This window comes from Emydura macquarii, unplaced genomic scaffold (assembly GCF_026122565.2).
Source record: "Emydura macquarii macquarii isolate MOO-44397 ecotype Brisbane River unplaced genomic scaffold, CSIRO-AGI_Emac_v2 contig_1644, whole genome shotgun sequence".
In the NCBI taxonomy this organism is placed as follows: Eukaryota; Metazoa; Chordata; order Testudines; family Chelidae; genus Emydura; species Emydura macquarii.
In genome coordinates, this window is record NW_027131781.1 from 12,084,047 (window position 1) to 12,098,960 (window position 14,914).

The following is a 14,914-nucleotide window of genomic DNA, read 5'->3' on the forward strand; positions in this document are numbered from 1 at the left end:
ATTCCATACAAGTCAGAAATAGTGGACTGAGGAAGAAAGATCATTCTGTAGCTAAATCATTGGACTAGGATTTGGAGATTTGGTTTCTATTCCCAGCTCTGCCACTGACTGATTATGTGATGTCAGGCAAGTCACTTTAGCCCAAATAACCCAGCCTTTTATTTTTGGAAAGGAAGGCTTTGGTTCTACCAGACCTTACTATTAGTGCAAGTGGTAGAGTGACCAGATGCCCCAATATTATTGAGACCGTCCTAATAATAGGGACTTTGTCCTAAATATACAACTGTACCCATCCCCCGACCCTCACCCTTCCAAAAAATGTGTCCTGATTTTTCACACTTGCCATCTGATCACCCCTAGCAAGTGGCACCATTTCAGATTTTAGGGAAACACAATCAATATAGAAAAAAAGTTCTAGCAAGAACCACCAGAGGCCACCAGAGCACTCTTTAAAAATGACTCCAGGGTCTTCGTTACTGGATTGGTTTGACTCCCAGGAACCGTCATCACTGTGGTTTGTGTTTGCTTTCTTTTCAGGGTTGTCGTATCTTGACACATAGGCCCCACAATTGCAGAGCGCCTCTCCATCCAACAACTCTTCCTGGTGGTGGTGGCAACTTTGGCCAATGCCAGGAGGTGGTTGACTAGGAGGTCTCGCAACTTTGTGGTGCCACAGATGGGGTGTGCGAATATCAGGACAGCCAGAGTAAAATGCAGCCAGAACCTAAGGAGAAGATTATGGAGGAACTGGAAAAAGGGCTGGAACCTGTCACACCTGCTGAAAATTTGTAAATGTCTCCCTCTCGCTGCAGAAAAGGCAGGTGTTGGGGGAGATGATGAACCAGGTGAGGTACACGCCCATACTCACCGCTCCATGAAGGAGCCGCCAACTGATCTCTCCGGAGGGCTGGAGGACCAGAGTGGAATACAGACTGTCCCACTGGGGATCCTCCCCCTCCAGGAGTGATAAGAGAACCTGCCACTTATATCAAGGGTGAGGAAGTGAAGGGTGTGGAGCTTAAGCCTATACAGCTGTTCCCTGGATACAGGTCGGAAATGGACTGGCTGCAGGTCAGACAGATGGCTCAGGTTTTGTGGCGAGGATGGCTTGGGGGGGTTCACAGGGCAGGGGCCTGATGGCAAGGTCCAGAGGGCCAGGAGTGAGGGGTGGGCAGGGAGCACCCTCCCTCAGAACCCACTTAAGGAAGGCCCAAGAAGTGAGAGGCAAGGCTGCCCTCACAACCTGGAGTAGATGCCGGTGGGATGTGAGGGGTGGAGAGCCCCATGTGCCAGCTGAGGGCCAGAGGGTCCATCCAATCCTCCCAGTCATAGTCCAGGAGGTCCCTGATCCTGGTGGTGCTAGCCAGGACCATCCTCCAGTGCACCGTGGGGAACTCCATCACCTGCACACCAGGCTGGGGGTTGTGTGGCAGGGGTTCCATGAGGAGGTCCTCCCCCTCGGCAGCTGTCATGGAGCTGGTCGCTGAGGATAAGTCCTGGAAGCTGAGTGGGCAGCCCTGGTCTGGCTGTGGGTTTGCCTCACAATCTGGTACTGGCCACTGTCAACGATGGGCTCTTAGACTAGATTTAGTCTCACCCAGTGTGGCAATTCCTATGTTCTTGTGTTTGTACTATGTAACTCTGGAGGATATTGGTAGTTCTGTCTCGGTACATTCAGCCACAGTGAATATCCATCTGTCAAAAGATGCTTTTATAAGAAGCCAGTTTGCCTGGGGATTAATAATCCTTCCCGCCTTACAGCATTTTATTGATCATGCTTGTTCCAATCAGCCAGGGAAGTGACTGACGCTGAGTTACAATGAAAACAGTTAGGAGAGGACATGTGGCATGCACGTGAATGGAAGCTAATGACTTCACTGTGACCAGCCTTATGGGATTCAAGGCCAAAAGAATTCATAATAAAGGGTGCGGAGAAAATAAAATGCCTTTCTTTATCCAGTGAGTGTTGATCACATGCAAATGACTAGCCATCTTTCAAAAGAAAGGAAACTTAGATTGGATAGCAGGAAACTTAAACACGGAGCTCTATCAGACCACGAAATGATCTCCCAGAGAAAGTGATAGACGCCTCAATGTATGAGCCCCTAAAAACTAGACTGAACAAAATATTGAAAAATATACTGCAGGGAACTTGGGTTGGGGCAAGATTACAGGTACATGAACTAATAGATCTTAACTCAGTACTATGATTCTATTATTTCTTTATTTGGAAACCACCGTAGCAAGGTATGTGATTTGTATCTTCACTGCCGATTACATCCAACTTCCTGGTGGTTTCTTCTTTCAATATATGCCTGTGTTCGCCATGGCATGCAAACCATACATACAATAATAATTGCTGGAGTAATTGTTTTGTCTCTTGTTTAAAACAAGCAAGCAAAGAAACACATACCCTTTTTGTAAATTAAAAAGGGCCATTAGGCAGCACCAAAACACTCACCCATCTGATAATAATCACCCAATGGCTGGTGCTGACTTTCTTTACCATGGTCACCAACACAATAAGACACAAACATCGAAGCAGTGCCCTTCTGTGCTTCTGTAGCTGTGTCTTAAACTCCCCTCACACTCCCAGCAAACTACATCCCCAGGGATTTCAGAATACATTGTTAGATGATTCCTGCTCACTCTACAGCATTTTGGGAGTGTTGGCCTGGCTGGCAGTTTATTAGCATTCAAGTTTCTCCCTCCCTGTTGTGGCAGGAACTACTAGCACAATGGAAGCGTCTCATCTCACTCTCAAGACATCCCTTCTGGTTGCTGCTCAGAACTATGCCAATGGGCTCAGAGGGTGTCACATCCAGGACCAGTCTCCTTGGCTGGAAGGAGGGTTGTCATTATCCAGATATTTTAAAGGCTGTGACAAAACCCAAAGATTGCTCCCAGGCAGAGATTTTAGTTACAAACCAAGGGCCCGATTTTTAAAATTGGTCACGTGCAACAATGCACTGGCATGATCCATACATTTGCCATATTGCACAAGCCACCCAAATTAATCCTGTGCGAAAATGATCAGTTAAATATGTGTCATCTGCACATTCAGTTGTCAGAATGTGAGGGCTGCAGTGGCAAATGAACATGCAAATTCTTCATGTGCATTTTTTGGAAATCACTTTTATTTTAAAAAATTAAGTTCTGATTTTTGTTTTTAATGCACACATAACCATCTAACCGGTCTTTCGCATGTTCATTTCAACATGCACATTTCAAATCATTTGACCTCCCCCCCCAATTTTATCCTGCTCCCAATTCTTCCAATGAAAACTGAGCTATTTTGCTCTCAACCACAGTTGAAAGAATGTCTTGGAACTCACTTTCTTTTTGCTTAAACGACACTTGTGTAAGAAGCTTAATGTGAACGCAGGAGTAGTCTTGCAAAATTACATGATGGCTAACAAAGAGATGTTCTGCATGGTTTAACTTTCGGAATCAGATACAGTATGCCTGGGAATGCCTGTGGTTTCAATGGTCACGCAGAACAACCCTTTCGGCAGGCAGACTGGAGTTAAAGAGTTTTATTGGCACTTGGACATGTGTTCCAATCAGCCAATCCACAAAGGAAGAGATCTGTTTCTTCATCCTCATAAAGGTCTTCAGATGCTGTCCGTAAATCAATAGATTCAGCAGAAGGATAGCAAGCCAAATTCATGTCTTGTGTAAATGCATTGGCTTCAATAGGAGTTGAGGGCATTCAATAGCATACAAAGTCACTCGGTGCTTGGCAGGACTGAGTCTTTTGTTTGCATCCTCAGCAGAGGCCAAGGTCTGAATGGATCATGAAGACTGAACTTCCCTCTCTGCTCTAGGGGAGCTCCCTTCTGTTCAGGGTTGAGACACATTAGCTGGGTGGGGACAGCAGGAAACTTGCCTTTGCTGTACTTGTCCTGTAGACAGATAGAACACTTAAATTGCTTGAATCTCCTAGGCTGACAAACCTGGGCTTCCATTTTTTGCTTACTGGGTGTTTATTTTTCCAAGAGGGCAAAACTAAACTCAAGTGTAACGAGAATGCCTAACCATTGTTTTTGCATGTACCAGTCTGACCAGTATCTTCTGATATGGATCACATTCTTGTGGACACAGATCAGAAACTAAAGGCCTGGAGTCACAACATTTGGATCCAAGTTTAAACCCCGAGTTCAAGGCTTTGCTTTGGCCTGTTATAGAAAATAAGAGCCAATAGTAAAATTCTAACAAAGAGTTGGGTTCAGGTTCCAAACCCCATCTTCAAATGTGGGAGGGCTGGTGGGTGTGGGTGTGAAGGGAGGGTTCAGATCCAGAATTTGGGTTTGGGCCCATTTCTACCACAAACATTTGAGAACTATCATCAAAAATGTTTGCAGCCCCAATCACCTCTAAACAACATTAAAGAAAACTAAGTGTAACTTGTAGCTGCAGTACCAAGGAGACTCCCTGATGTTCATTGCTGAATTTCTGTCCAGAGTATCAGTACCATAAGTCAGTGACTAGTGGGACCCTCAGGCTGCCTTCATGTGATAGAAAAGTGGTATGTCCAGCGCAGAAATGTACCCATAGGGATGGTGCACTTCATACTCTCCAAATCGTTGATCTGTCAGGATAGCAAGGCACAGAGGATTTCAGAACAGTACTGAACATACTGCAAAGCGGAGCACCGCTACCTTTTTCTACAATGAAACCGAGTCCACTTACACCATGTAAATTGTTTGGGGCAGGGATCATCTCTTACTGGGTGTTTGTACAACATTTCACACAATAAGGCTCTGATCTCAGCTGAGACTTCTAGGTCCCACTGTAATGCAAACAATGAATAATAATAATAATAGTAATAATAATAATAATAAGTAATAAGTAATAACACACACTCTACTTATACTGAGATGTAAGCATGTCTACCCAGGGCTTAAAATGTCCTCTGTTGGCCCAAAAAGAACAGTGAAGTCAAAGACCTGGTAAGACATTGGAGTTGGTGCAGTACCCCTAGTTAGCTAACAATAGGTAATCATTGAAACTAGAGATGGAAGAGCCCTATTTGATCATCTAGTCTATTCCTTCCCAGTGCACTATTTTGTCCATTCCAGATTTAAATGCCCACCCAATCCCCCCAAAATGCATCTTTCTCTGCTTCCTTTGGGAGACTATTCCACCGTTTACCAGACTGGGGACCACTCAAGACATATTAAATAACCAAATGACCTTTGGAGTAAGCTGCCCTTGGATTGATTTACCGGGCGTGGTCAAGAATACTTTATGATGAATGATTACTACTCTGACTACTGCGAAACAGATCACTTGCACATGACAGCAGCTGCCATCAGTGAATGCAGCAAAGCACAGGTTGCCGAGCATGGGATTCCAGAGACCGTAACTACAGAAAATCGACCTCAATTTGCCTGTCAGGAATTTTTAGAGCTTGCTATATTGTAGGAATTTGAACATGCCATATCCCTATCTCAGTACACCCTATGTAATGGACTGGTGCAGGTCCCTGAGATCTCTCTGACACAGTTTAGGAAAGCAGCAAGCCGGTCCCTGGTATAAAAAAGGTTGAGAAACACAGGTCTGGCAGAGACCCCTGCAAAGTACTACTGGACTGGAGAGAAGCACTGACAGGAGACAAAGACACCAATCCCGTGGAGCATCCCATGGCACGTTCCACATGATTGCTACTGCAAGCAGCAAACTAAACTGAAACTGCCTGCACCCTCCCATTCAGAGCCGGCTGTGCCGTAAAATAATGACACTGACCTGCTGTGTAAAGTACTTTGAACCCAATAACCCGGTAATAATAAAACTGAGCTCTTATTATAACACTTTTTCTGAGTAAATCTCAGAGAGTGAAAAAGAATGTATTGTGCTTTGTGGTTGCTGTTATGCTACAGGGAGTCTATGGTGAGGTAAAGATGTTGCTGTTGAGGAGAGATAAGGGAGGATCACACTCACGGAGTATGGGGGACGACTATATTGCTCATAATCACGTACTACAGGGAGATGGTTACATTGTATAGGAAGAGAGATGAAAGAATGAAGGAAGGGGAAAATTCTGCTGATGAAGGTGCAGCATGTTGATGAAGTGTTAAGGGAGGTTTAAATGACTGAGATATTGGAAAGCGGCTAAAAACACTTTAGACTGGGCATCACTGGGTGTGAATGAGAGCAGAATAATGCCACTGTACTCTACTATTTCCAAGTCACGCAATCACTGCTCAGCTAGATTCTTTCATAAGGTCCAGGCCTGAGGAGCCACATTATGAGGATGAAAAATTCTACAACATCTACCAATTACCGTGATTTATTTTAACTGCTGCAAGTCAGCATTATTGGACCATTTGGTCACTGGTGACAAAGAGTTACTAATATTTAAGTAAGAGGGAAGGTCAAAAATTCTGAATGAACACATAGAAGAGCAAGCACAGGAAGCACTACGATAAAGAAGCAGCGCCTGCCTTATTCTGACTGTCATGGGGTGACTGGCTCCTTTAAGGGGAAATGGCATCTTAGTCCCACTCCTCACCTCCCCAGGTGGGTAATAATGAATGAGGTGATGAGGTCATCACTGATTAACTCAGGCCAGGCCTGGGGGGATATAAGGGAGGATGGGAGTGACTCCTGTCCTGAGCAGAGGGTGCTTGAGTTTAATAGTTTAGCTGGGAGGGCCCTGTAGGCTAGAAGTCTGAGAAGCTGTAGCTGGCCTGAGGAAACGGCTGCAGGGAGCAATACTGATTCCCGAGGGAAATAAAGAGGAGCTGTTTGATTATAACCCAGCTCTGGAAAGGAAGGCTGTGGACTCTTGACTCAAAGGGAGTGAGGGGCTTGAATGACAACCAGAGACTAGAGCAGGGAAAAAGCAAAGCTGTCAGGACAGGCCTTGTGTCTTCTCCATCTGCTCAGAGAGCAGGAAGAGACAGTCCCTCAGGGAGAAAGGGCTGGGCTCAGTTGGAGTCTGGGCAGAAGAGATTTTATTTTTTAGTTTATTTGGACCAAAGTAAAACCCTAGCAGCAGACTTTTGTTTGACACCTGTTGGACTGTGAGGAGTTCTTAAGGGCCCTCAGCAGAAGGGGAAACTAAGGCAGGGTGCTACAATGCCATCCTGGGACACGAGGGGGTGTGTGAGAGGTGGCTGTCCCTGTTACACTGGCATTTTAATAAGCAATGGGCCAAGTTTAGGAATCCTTAGGCCATCTTTATTCAGGCAAGCTCTTATATCTAAGTAAGGCCCCCAGGATGTTGGCTTGTCATAAGCATTGCCTCATGGTGTGTATATTGTGACACACCTATTACTGGCCACACATATATCAAGATGAGCTGCTTATTTTAAAGTGATAGGAATGGACTTGATCAAAGTAGCTGAAGGCACAGTATTAGCCCCATGGTGGGATTCCTCTAGTCTGTATCTCTGTCTGTTTCTCTCTGCAGCTTCTTTTATATACAATGCTGCCAACACACAAGGTTTTACTGTGAGTCTGGTGAGATTTGTTTTTTCTTAAAGCCTCAGCTCCTGGAATAAAAAAAATTGCGAGAATCTTAGCTTATCTTTTTTCAAAAGGAAAGTTTCCAGCCCTTGTGGATGCCAGGAAAAGCTTGAAAATGTGACCCAAGTGAACCCTAAAGGCTTAGAAACCAGAGGACCAATACAAAAGACCCCCAAAGTATATTATTGAAGTCCCACAGATTGTGCCATTTTCAGTGATGTCCCCTATTTTCTAAGGAGGAATTCTGCTCAAAAGTATAGAAAATCTCAAAATAGTACACACTCTTAAGCAATTGCACAACATGAAACTGACTAGGATTAATTCATTTCCTTTTAAATTAATCTTTATCCAGAGTTGACTGCAAAATCTGAGTAGGATGGTTCTTTTTGTAGCAAGCTTCCTCCAGAGCTTGAGACAAATGAAAAGGGACACTTCCCTCTGCAGCAATCTCTTTACACAGGAGCCTAACCAACTTTCTAATCAATTTCCTTTTGCGTTTCTCCCCTCTCGATATGGCAACATGAGTCAGGAATTGCTGGGACAGGCAGTGGCACAGGAACAGATGGCAGGGAGTTTGTACCTGCTCCATTCAGGGGCTGCAGGGGCCAGTGTGACCTTCCAGTGCAGGTTATAGTAGCCCTAAAGTCTGCTCTAAACTGATCCTTGGATTCAACTTAGATTGCAAGCTTTCGAGGACAGAACCAACTTTTTGTGCTTATACCGTGCCTACCACAATAAGGTCATGGTCAATGACTGGTGCTCCTATGTGCTACTGCAATATTAATAATAATAGAACCCTTTGGGACTTTGCAGAGGTATAGAATTTCAAGGGTATCCTGACTATGATCTTTCATTTAACTCACTCCTCCCTTTCTCCACAGACCTGCCCTCACCTCATCTGTGCGATACTCCCCCGGCCATCCCATCTGGGCCTCCATTGCCCAGATCTAGTGTGGATGTGGTACAGAGTCAGTGCTTGGTGGAGTTGATTCTTTCCCTGGCATCAAGATTCCCCTGCACCGGTGGTATTCCTGGTGGGCTGGGTTATGCCTGCTCTATAGCCATTTTGAGTTAGCCTACCCGATGAAAAGGGCCAAAGTCCAACAATGAATTGGGCTCTTCAGTTTGATTCCCTGGTATGTTGTTTTGCTACGTGGTCTTAGGCATCTTGCTTAATCTCTCTCTGCTCATCAGTAAAATGGGCATAATACGTACCTCACAGGTAGGAGATGAAGGTTAACCTGTTGAGAAAGTACTCTGATGTCCTCAGAGCCAATGTACCAAAACCCGGTTCCTACTTCACCTACATCACAAAATCACTGCACTGTTTTATCCAATTGGCAATATCCACTTGATAGAGAGCTGCAGTGCTGAGGTTGCAGAGAATCAGGATGGAGGTAAATTGACAGACCTTTTCCATTACAGTGGAGTTCGTTGTAGAGCATGTTGCAATTAGGGTACAATCTCTCAAGCGACTGCTTAGCTTTGCCTCCTCACGTTTAAAGAACTCTCTGTAAGCATTTACAAAGTGTTTACAGCTGTTAAATGTGTGTATAGGAATGCGTGTGAGAGAGAAAGAGGGGTGCTGACTTGTGATGTAGGGGGTTGTCTGCTATATGCCTAGCTGCGAATGCAGGAACACTCCCTTGACAGGAGTCTAAGTGGGGAAAAATATGTTTTTCCATACGTTATAAGGAAAGGTTTATACAGCTGTTACCATGCCTTGTTATTGTGTTTGTCCTTATGGGTGGTGCTGGGTCAGTGCTTTGATGGCACACTTCCACGGGACACCCAGGTGCTGCAGGAAGCGGGGTTTCACTAGGTGGCACTCTTTCCTCTGAGTCAATAACGTGTACCTGGACTTCCAGTCTGTTAGATGATCCATAAAAATGAGGCTCTGACTAGTCATAGCCATTAAAGAACCCATGGCCCTTTCTTACCAGGGAAGAGGTATTTGGGTACTTATAGTGTCCCTTCGTATAATCCCTCTCCCCCCCCACACCATCCCTTGCAGCTTCAACTGCCAAAGTTGTTATTCTCATCATGTTCTAAATAGTCATATAATGATGTGCTGTAAAACAGCAGAAGTTTGTTCCAGATCCAAAGGTGAGCGTGTTACTCCAGTAGTGAAATGATTCTTGTGCACTATATAAGGGCCTGATCGGTCTTCCCATGTCCGTTAAAATGACTCTTGCCATTAACTTAAATGGGCACAGGATCAGGCCCATATTTAGCACAGTGCTGTCGGTCCTTTAGGACAAAAGTTGCTCTGGTGAGGTTATGATTTCTAGTGGTTACTATGACTAGAAGACAGGAAATATGTGCTCTGCCGCTGACTTGTGGGTTTGACAAGTCAAATTTTTTGAGCCACATTTTCCTGTGTCAATGTCACCCAGGGCTGAGTTTAGCCCTCAGTCTTTGCCATAGTTTCCCAAGGTGTATAATAGGGGATATCATATGTACTCAACTCACAGGGGTATTGTGAGGATTATAGTGGTATGAGAATCACTGCAGAAACATAGGATATTATATGTGCACCCAATCTGTGAGCAACTCAAACACAACAAAATGGGTCCTTCCCTTTGCAGGGATCACTCATATGATGCATGCAACAGAATGTTGTTCTGGGTACTGTGTGCCACATTTATTTGCAGAGGATCACGTTTCACTGCTAAAGACTGTATAATGCCAGAAACACTAGAAGGAGATGCCTTATAATAGCTGGAGGAGGAAACATTAGAAATTCAACACAAACTGAAACATACAACTAAAGCTAAAGTTTAGCGGGTGAAAGTTATTCCCTTCAAATAAAAATAAATCAAGGGCTTTAAAAAGTTGACCATGTTCCTTTAACTTTAATACAGAAACACAGTATTATAATTAATTAGAATTCAGAGAGCAGCTGAATAAACTGGAAAAAGTCACACTTGAGAGAGAAACATCAAGGTGAAATGTAGGTGATAAAACTCACTAGAAGTACCTCCCTGGAATCAAAACAAGGCTTCTCAGGTTTTGGGAGACCAGCAATCTCTCTTCCCAGTCTGGAAAAAGCTGTAATTTCCCCATTAAAAAAAACCAACAAATATGTTAGTCTATGCATAAATTGTACTGGGGAAAGAGAGGCGGAATCTTGGTGCCACTGCAGTCAATGGCAAGGCTCTGACTTCAGTGGGGCCAGGATTTCACCTCAGGCACTTGAAGATCTTCCATCCATGTGGACCACAAATCCCAATCTGAGAACCACTAAATTAGAATGGTCACTTTACAGATAAAAAGGTTTTGGGACGAAATACTGAGGTCTATGCTCATTTTTCCCCGCTCAGGTTTTTCCTGGGGCAAAAGAGCCATTGACTTTAATGAAGAGAAACAGAGTAAAAACCAAGTGAAAAATGTCAGGATTTAGCCAATTGTAAGGGTAGGATGCTCTTCTGGGTGCAGATAAATTGAGCTTTCCCCTGCCTTCGACCAGACATTATATCCCTTTTGAGAAAGATTTCATTTTTTGTGCCATGTGAGTGTGTGAAACATGAGAGAGGTCATCTGCCTGATGCAGATACCCTTTGTGCAGCTCCAGTGGTGCAAAGGGACTTAAAGCCGCTGGGGAGTCCCTGACAGGGAAAATCCCCAAGCTGTATAACATAAATATAGCCAGCTGTACAGCATTCTCTGCCTGCCCAGCTAATAGGGGGCGCACTGAGGGCAAGTCAGAATGCAATTCCCTCTTGGACCTAAGGGACAAGCCTTTATGGGACTTTCAGAAAGTAGAATTGGAGTAGCCCTGTGGCTGCTCTAATCTGGGCTCCCCACAATATGGGAGGATGGACAGATGTGGCAGTGCCTCCCCTGCTCCTCAGGTGTCCCAGCAGATCTGTAGTGCACCTGCATACCCAGAGAGGACCTAGATTAGAAGAGGAAGCGAGTTCTGCTGGGTACCAGCAAACCACGGCGGCATGTTTCTTTACAGAGAGCAGGCGTCCCTTTAGTTACAAATTAGTGACATTCTCAAGGGTCGGTGTAGTTTTAATCGTACACATTTATATTTCTTTCAGGGGGAGGAGAATGTTTTTTGAAACTCAGTGAAGCGTGGGGGAAACCGTAAAGCGGGGCAGAGCGTCTGAAATGTTACAAAATTCCAACGTGCAGAGAGGAGTTCCCCAGCTCGAACGGCCAGTAATTTACTAAACTTCGAGGTAAGTAAATTAGTAACTTTAAAAGCTGCGGCCAGCCTATTTTTCTACCCGGATCTTTACAGAAGAATTACAATATACAGAAAATCCGTTTCTCTCCGGGATTTATCGGTGCTGCCGGAAGGGGAAGGATGACCTGTTGATTAAAGCTCGGGCCTGAAGAGCAGGAGAGCTTGGGGCCAGTCACGTTAGTGATCCGTGCCTCAGTTTCCCCCTCTGTAAAGTGAGGAGGGAAACAGGCACGTCACGGGGGTGTGGGGGGGCTGAATCCCTGCAAGCGGGGGAAACGCTCTGGGATCCTCCGGCAGAACTGAACTGAGCCCGGGAAGCCTTTGGATTCTCCACCCCTCCCGCAAAACGCTCCGGACTCGAGCCGGCCCGGCGCCCTCCTCCTCCCCCCGTGTCCCGTCTCCACGCCAGCCGGGGCCGCCCGCCCGCTCGCGCGCGCACACCCAGTGGGAGCCGCCAGCTCACGGAGCTCCCCCTCTCCCCCCCCCCCGCGTGCAATCAGAGCCGCCTCGCGCTTCACCCCCCGCGCTCGGAGGAGGACTGCTCTCCCCCCCCCCCGCCCTTCTCGCCGGTGGCGCATGCGTCCTGGCTGGCTGCTCGGAGGGGCCGCGGAGGGAGAGGGAGCCGCCGGCAGCGCTCGGGTGCCGCCGCCTGTTGCACCAGCGCCCGGTGCCCGCCAGCCATTGTCCCCCTTTCCCCGCCGTCCCCGCCGCCGGAGGCGAAGCAGCCCCGCCCGCGGGGTGAGTGAGCGAGCGAGCGAGTTTGCAGGAGTTGGGAGAAGTCTCGGGGAGGCCCGCCAGGGGTTGGGGCGGCGGGGGGCTGGTCTGCCTCGGGAGATACGCTCTGCCGGCGGGGTGCGGGGGGGAAGAGCGGGGGGGTGGGTGCCCCCCGACGACTGCCAGCGGGAGGAGGTGGCACCGTGCAGGGGCGAGCTGCCCCCGCCCTCCGGGGTAGGGGGGGGGGGGGCGCGTCTGGCTGCGCTCGCGGCGCTGCGGTTCTGCTGCTGGGGGTCGTTCTGCTCCTGCATCCCATCTCCCGGGTAGAGAAAGTCCCCCCCCTTCGCGTCCTTCTCCCCCCACCCTCCTTGTCCCGCTATCCTGCCCCCTCCCCCCTGGTTGGCTTTGCGACCCTCACTGCCGGGACGCAGGGCCAGTGTGTGTTGCAGCCTCCTCCCAGCCCCTGCCGCATCTGGGGGCCTTAAAGGGGGCTCTCTTTCAAATGCACATGGAAGCTCCCACCAGGCGCGTCCCCAAGTCCTGAACCACCCCGGGCTGTCCTAGCTGCAACTCTGTGTCTTCCCTGAGCTGCCCGGGGCTGCCTCGCTACGATTTGTGGCTGGGGCTCAGAGCCATGGTCACTGATGGATCGGGCAGACCTGGTCTGGGGAGCTAGTTTTTCTTTTCTCTCTCCTTTTCTTTTCTTTGTTTCTGCTCTTGCTAATTGCAAACATACTTTATTGTGTCCAAACCCTAGCCCACTTTTCCCTCCGCTCTGGTCTGTGCTGCGGTAACTACCAACTTCTCTGAGTTTGAGCTGTTGCCACCAATTATTAAACCCCTCTTATGCTGAGGAACTAGTAGGGGTGAGGGGAGAGGAATGTGAGCTTTGAAAGCCATTTTACTCATAAATGAACAGAATGTGGCTTTCTAAACTTTTTACCCACGGCGATGTGCGTGCCTGGGAGGAGTTTTTAGAAAAATGGCAATGTATGTTTCTAAAATAAACGCCCTCTGCATCAAAATCATGGATGTTGTGACGTGAAATACTTCATTTCAATTTCAGTAGTATAGTCAGATTACTCTTAATGTCTCAAATTTATTGCAAGGAAAGTAATCCAAGAGCTAAAACACAATCTGTTCAATAAGCAAGACTGCTGTGGATTTTTCACGTTAGGATATTTGTGTTTCTGTGAATCTCTGAAGTTATCCTAATGGGGGCCATTGTTATAGACATGCTTCATGTTTTTGTTTTGTGGTTTTTAAAAGGCACTGCACATATATGTTTGTTTCTATAGTTAAATCAAACAGACTTTTTGTTTGAAAAAAAATCTGTGGAATTCCTGAGCAAGGGTCATGGAAGTGCTGCTGTTTCTTAACCTTTTAACTGTCAGGGTTTATTAATCCACTTTCTGTGTCCATGTTATCCCTGCAGGTCATACAAAGGAGTTGGGATTAGCAGAGACCAGTTTTACTGACCTCTCTAATTGCTTCCACTGCAGTGTCTTTTACACTGCTTCACTGTATATCTTTTCATTCTTGCATTCAAGGCTATTTTCATAGTGGTGTTGTATGAGCATAATATATTAATTCCATCTGATATGGTATCCTGTCACCTTAGAGGTGCACAGATGTCTCGATGAACACACATGATAGTAAAACACTCAGTAGCATGACTGTCTAGTTCTTCAATCAGCCATGAAACTTAAAATAAGTAGGAGATATGTGGTGCGGTAGAAGTATGTTAAGCATGTAAACTATAAACCAAGTTTAGACAGTTGTCCTGAGTTGCATGAATGTTTTATGTGCTGAGAGTTCTGGGTAATTGTAATTTGAACAGTTTTAAAGGGACAAAAAATGGTGTGGTTTCCGTTTACAGTAACCTAGTGAAATCATTCCATCTCCAGATTTTTTCTTTTGTTTTGTACACACTGACTATTCGTAGGGTTACTAAGGTGAGTTAGGTTCCAGATACCTCAAAAAAGTGTAAGATAATAAAGAATCATTTAATGGAGGGGGTGTTTTTGTATTTTTCCCATCACCATAATATCTGATAGCCTCACAGATTTTAATGAAGTTGACTTCGCAACATCTCTGAAGCTGGGGATAATGTTTCCCCAGGTATAGATCTGGGGTACTGACTCTCAGAGAATGAATTGGTCAAAGTTACATAGGAAGTTTGTGGCAAAGAGAGGAGTTGAATGCAGACCTCCAGTACATCGCTCTAACTACAAGACTATCCTTCCCCATCATATATCCTGTTACCTAAACTATTTTCCTTTGGAAAGTTCATTGGTAGACTGTGGGCTGGCCAACCAACCAGCCTCGACTGTCCCCTTAAAGAACCTTAACAAGAATATCTATGTATCAAATATAGCTTTTAGGTAGCTCATCAGCTTATACTTCATGATGTGGTTATTTTGCATGAGCATACACAGCTTGCCAACACTAAAATATTCTGCATGTTTTTAAGCATATGGTATTGGCCAGTATTGTAAAATGTGGCCAGTGGTTTTGGGTACCCATGTG

General features: G+C 46.1%; 1 protein-coding gene across 2 annotated transcripts in view; it reads left to right on the forward strand.

Annotated features, from left to right (window-relative positions):
* The first annotated feature begins 11,626 nt into the window (after window positions 1–11,626).
* Window positions 11,627–14,914, forward strand: part of AKAP13 (A-kinase anchoring protein 13) — a 297,054-nt gene continuing 293,766 nt past the window's right edge. The window contains exon 1 of one of the 2 annotated variants that reach the window (XM_067555646.1): window positions 11,627–11,663. The gene's annotated coding sequence lies outside the window, so the exon portion shown is untranslated. Of the gene's footprint in view, window positions 11,664–12,365; window positions 12,410–14,914 lie in introns of those variants that run through there. The other variant, XM_067555644.1, reaches the window with a different exon arrangement.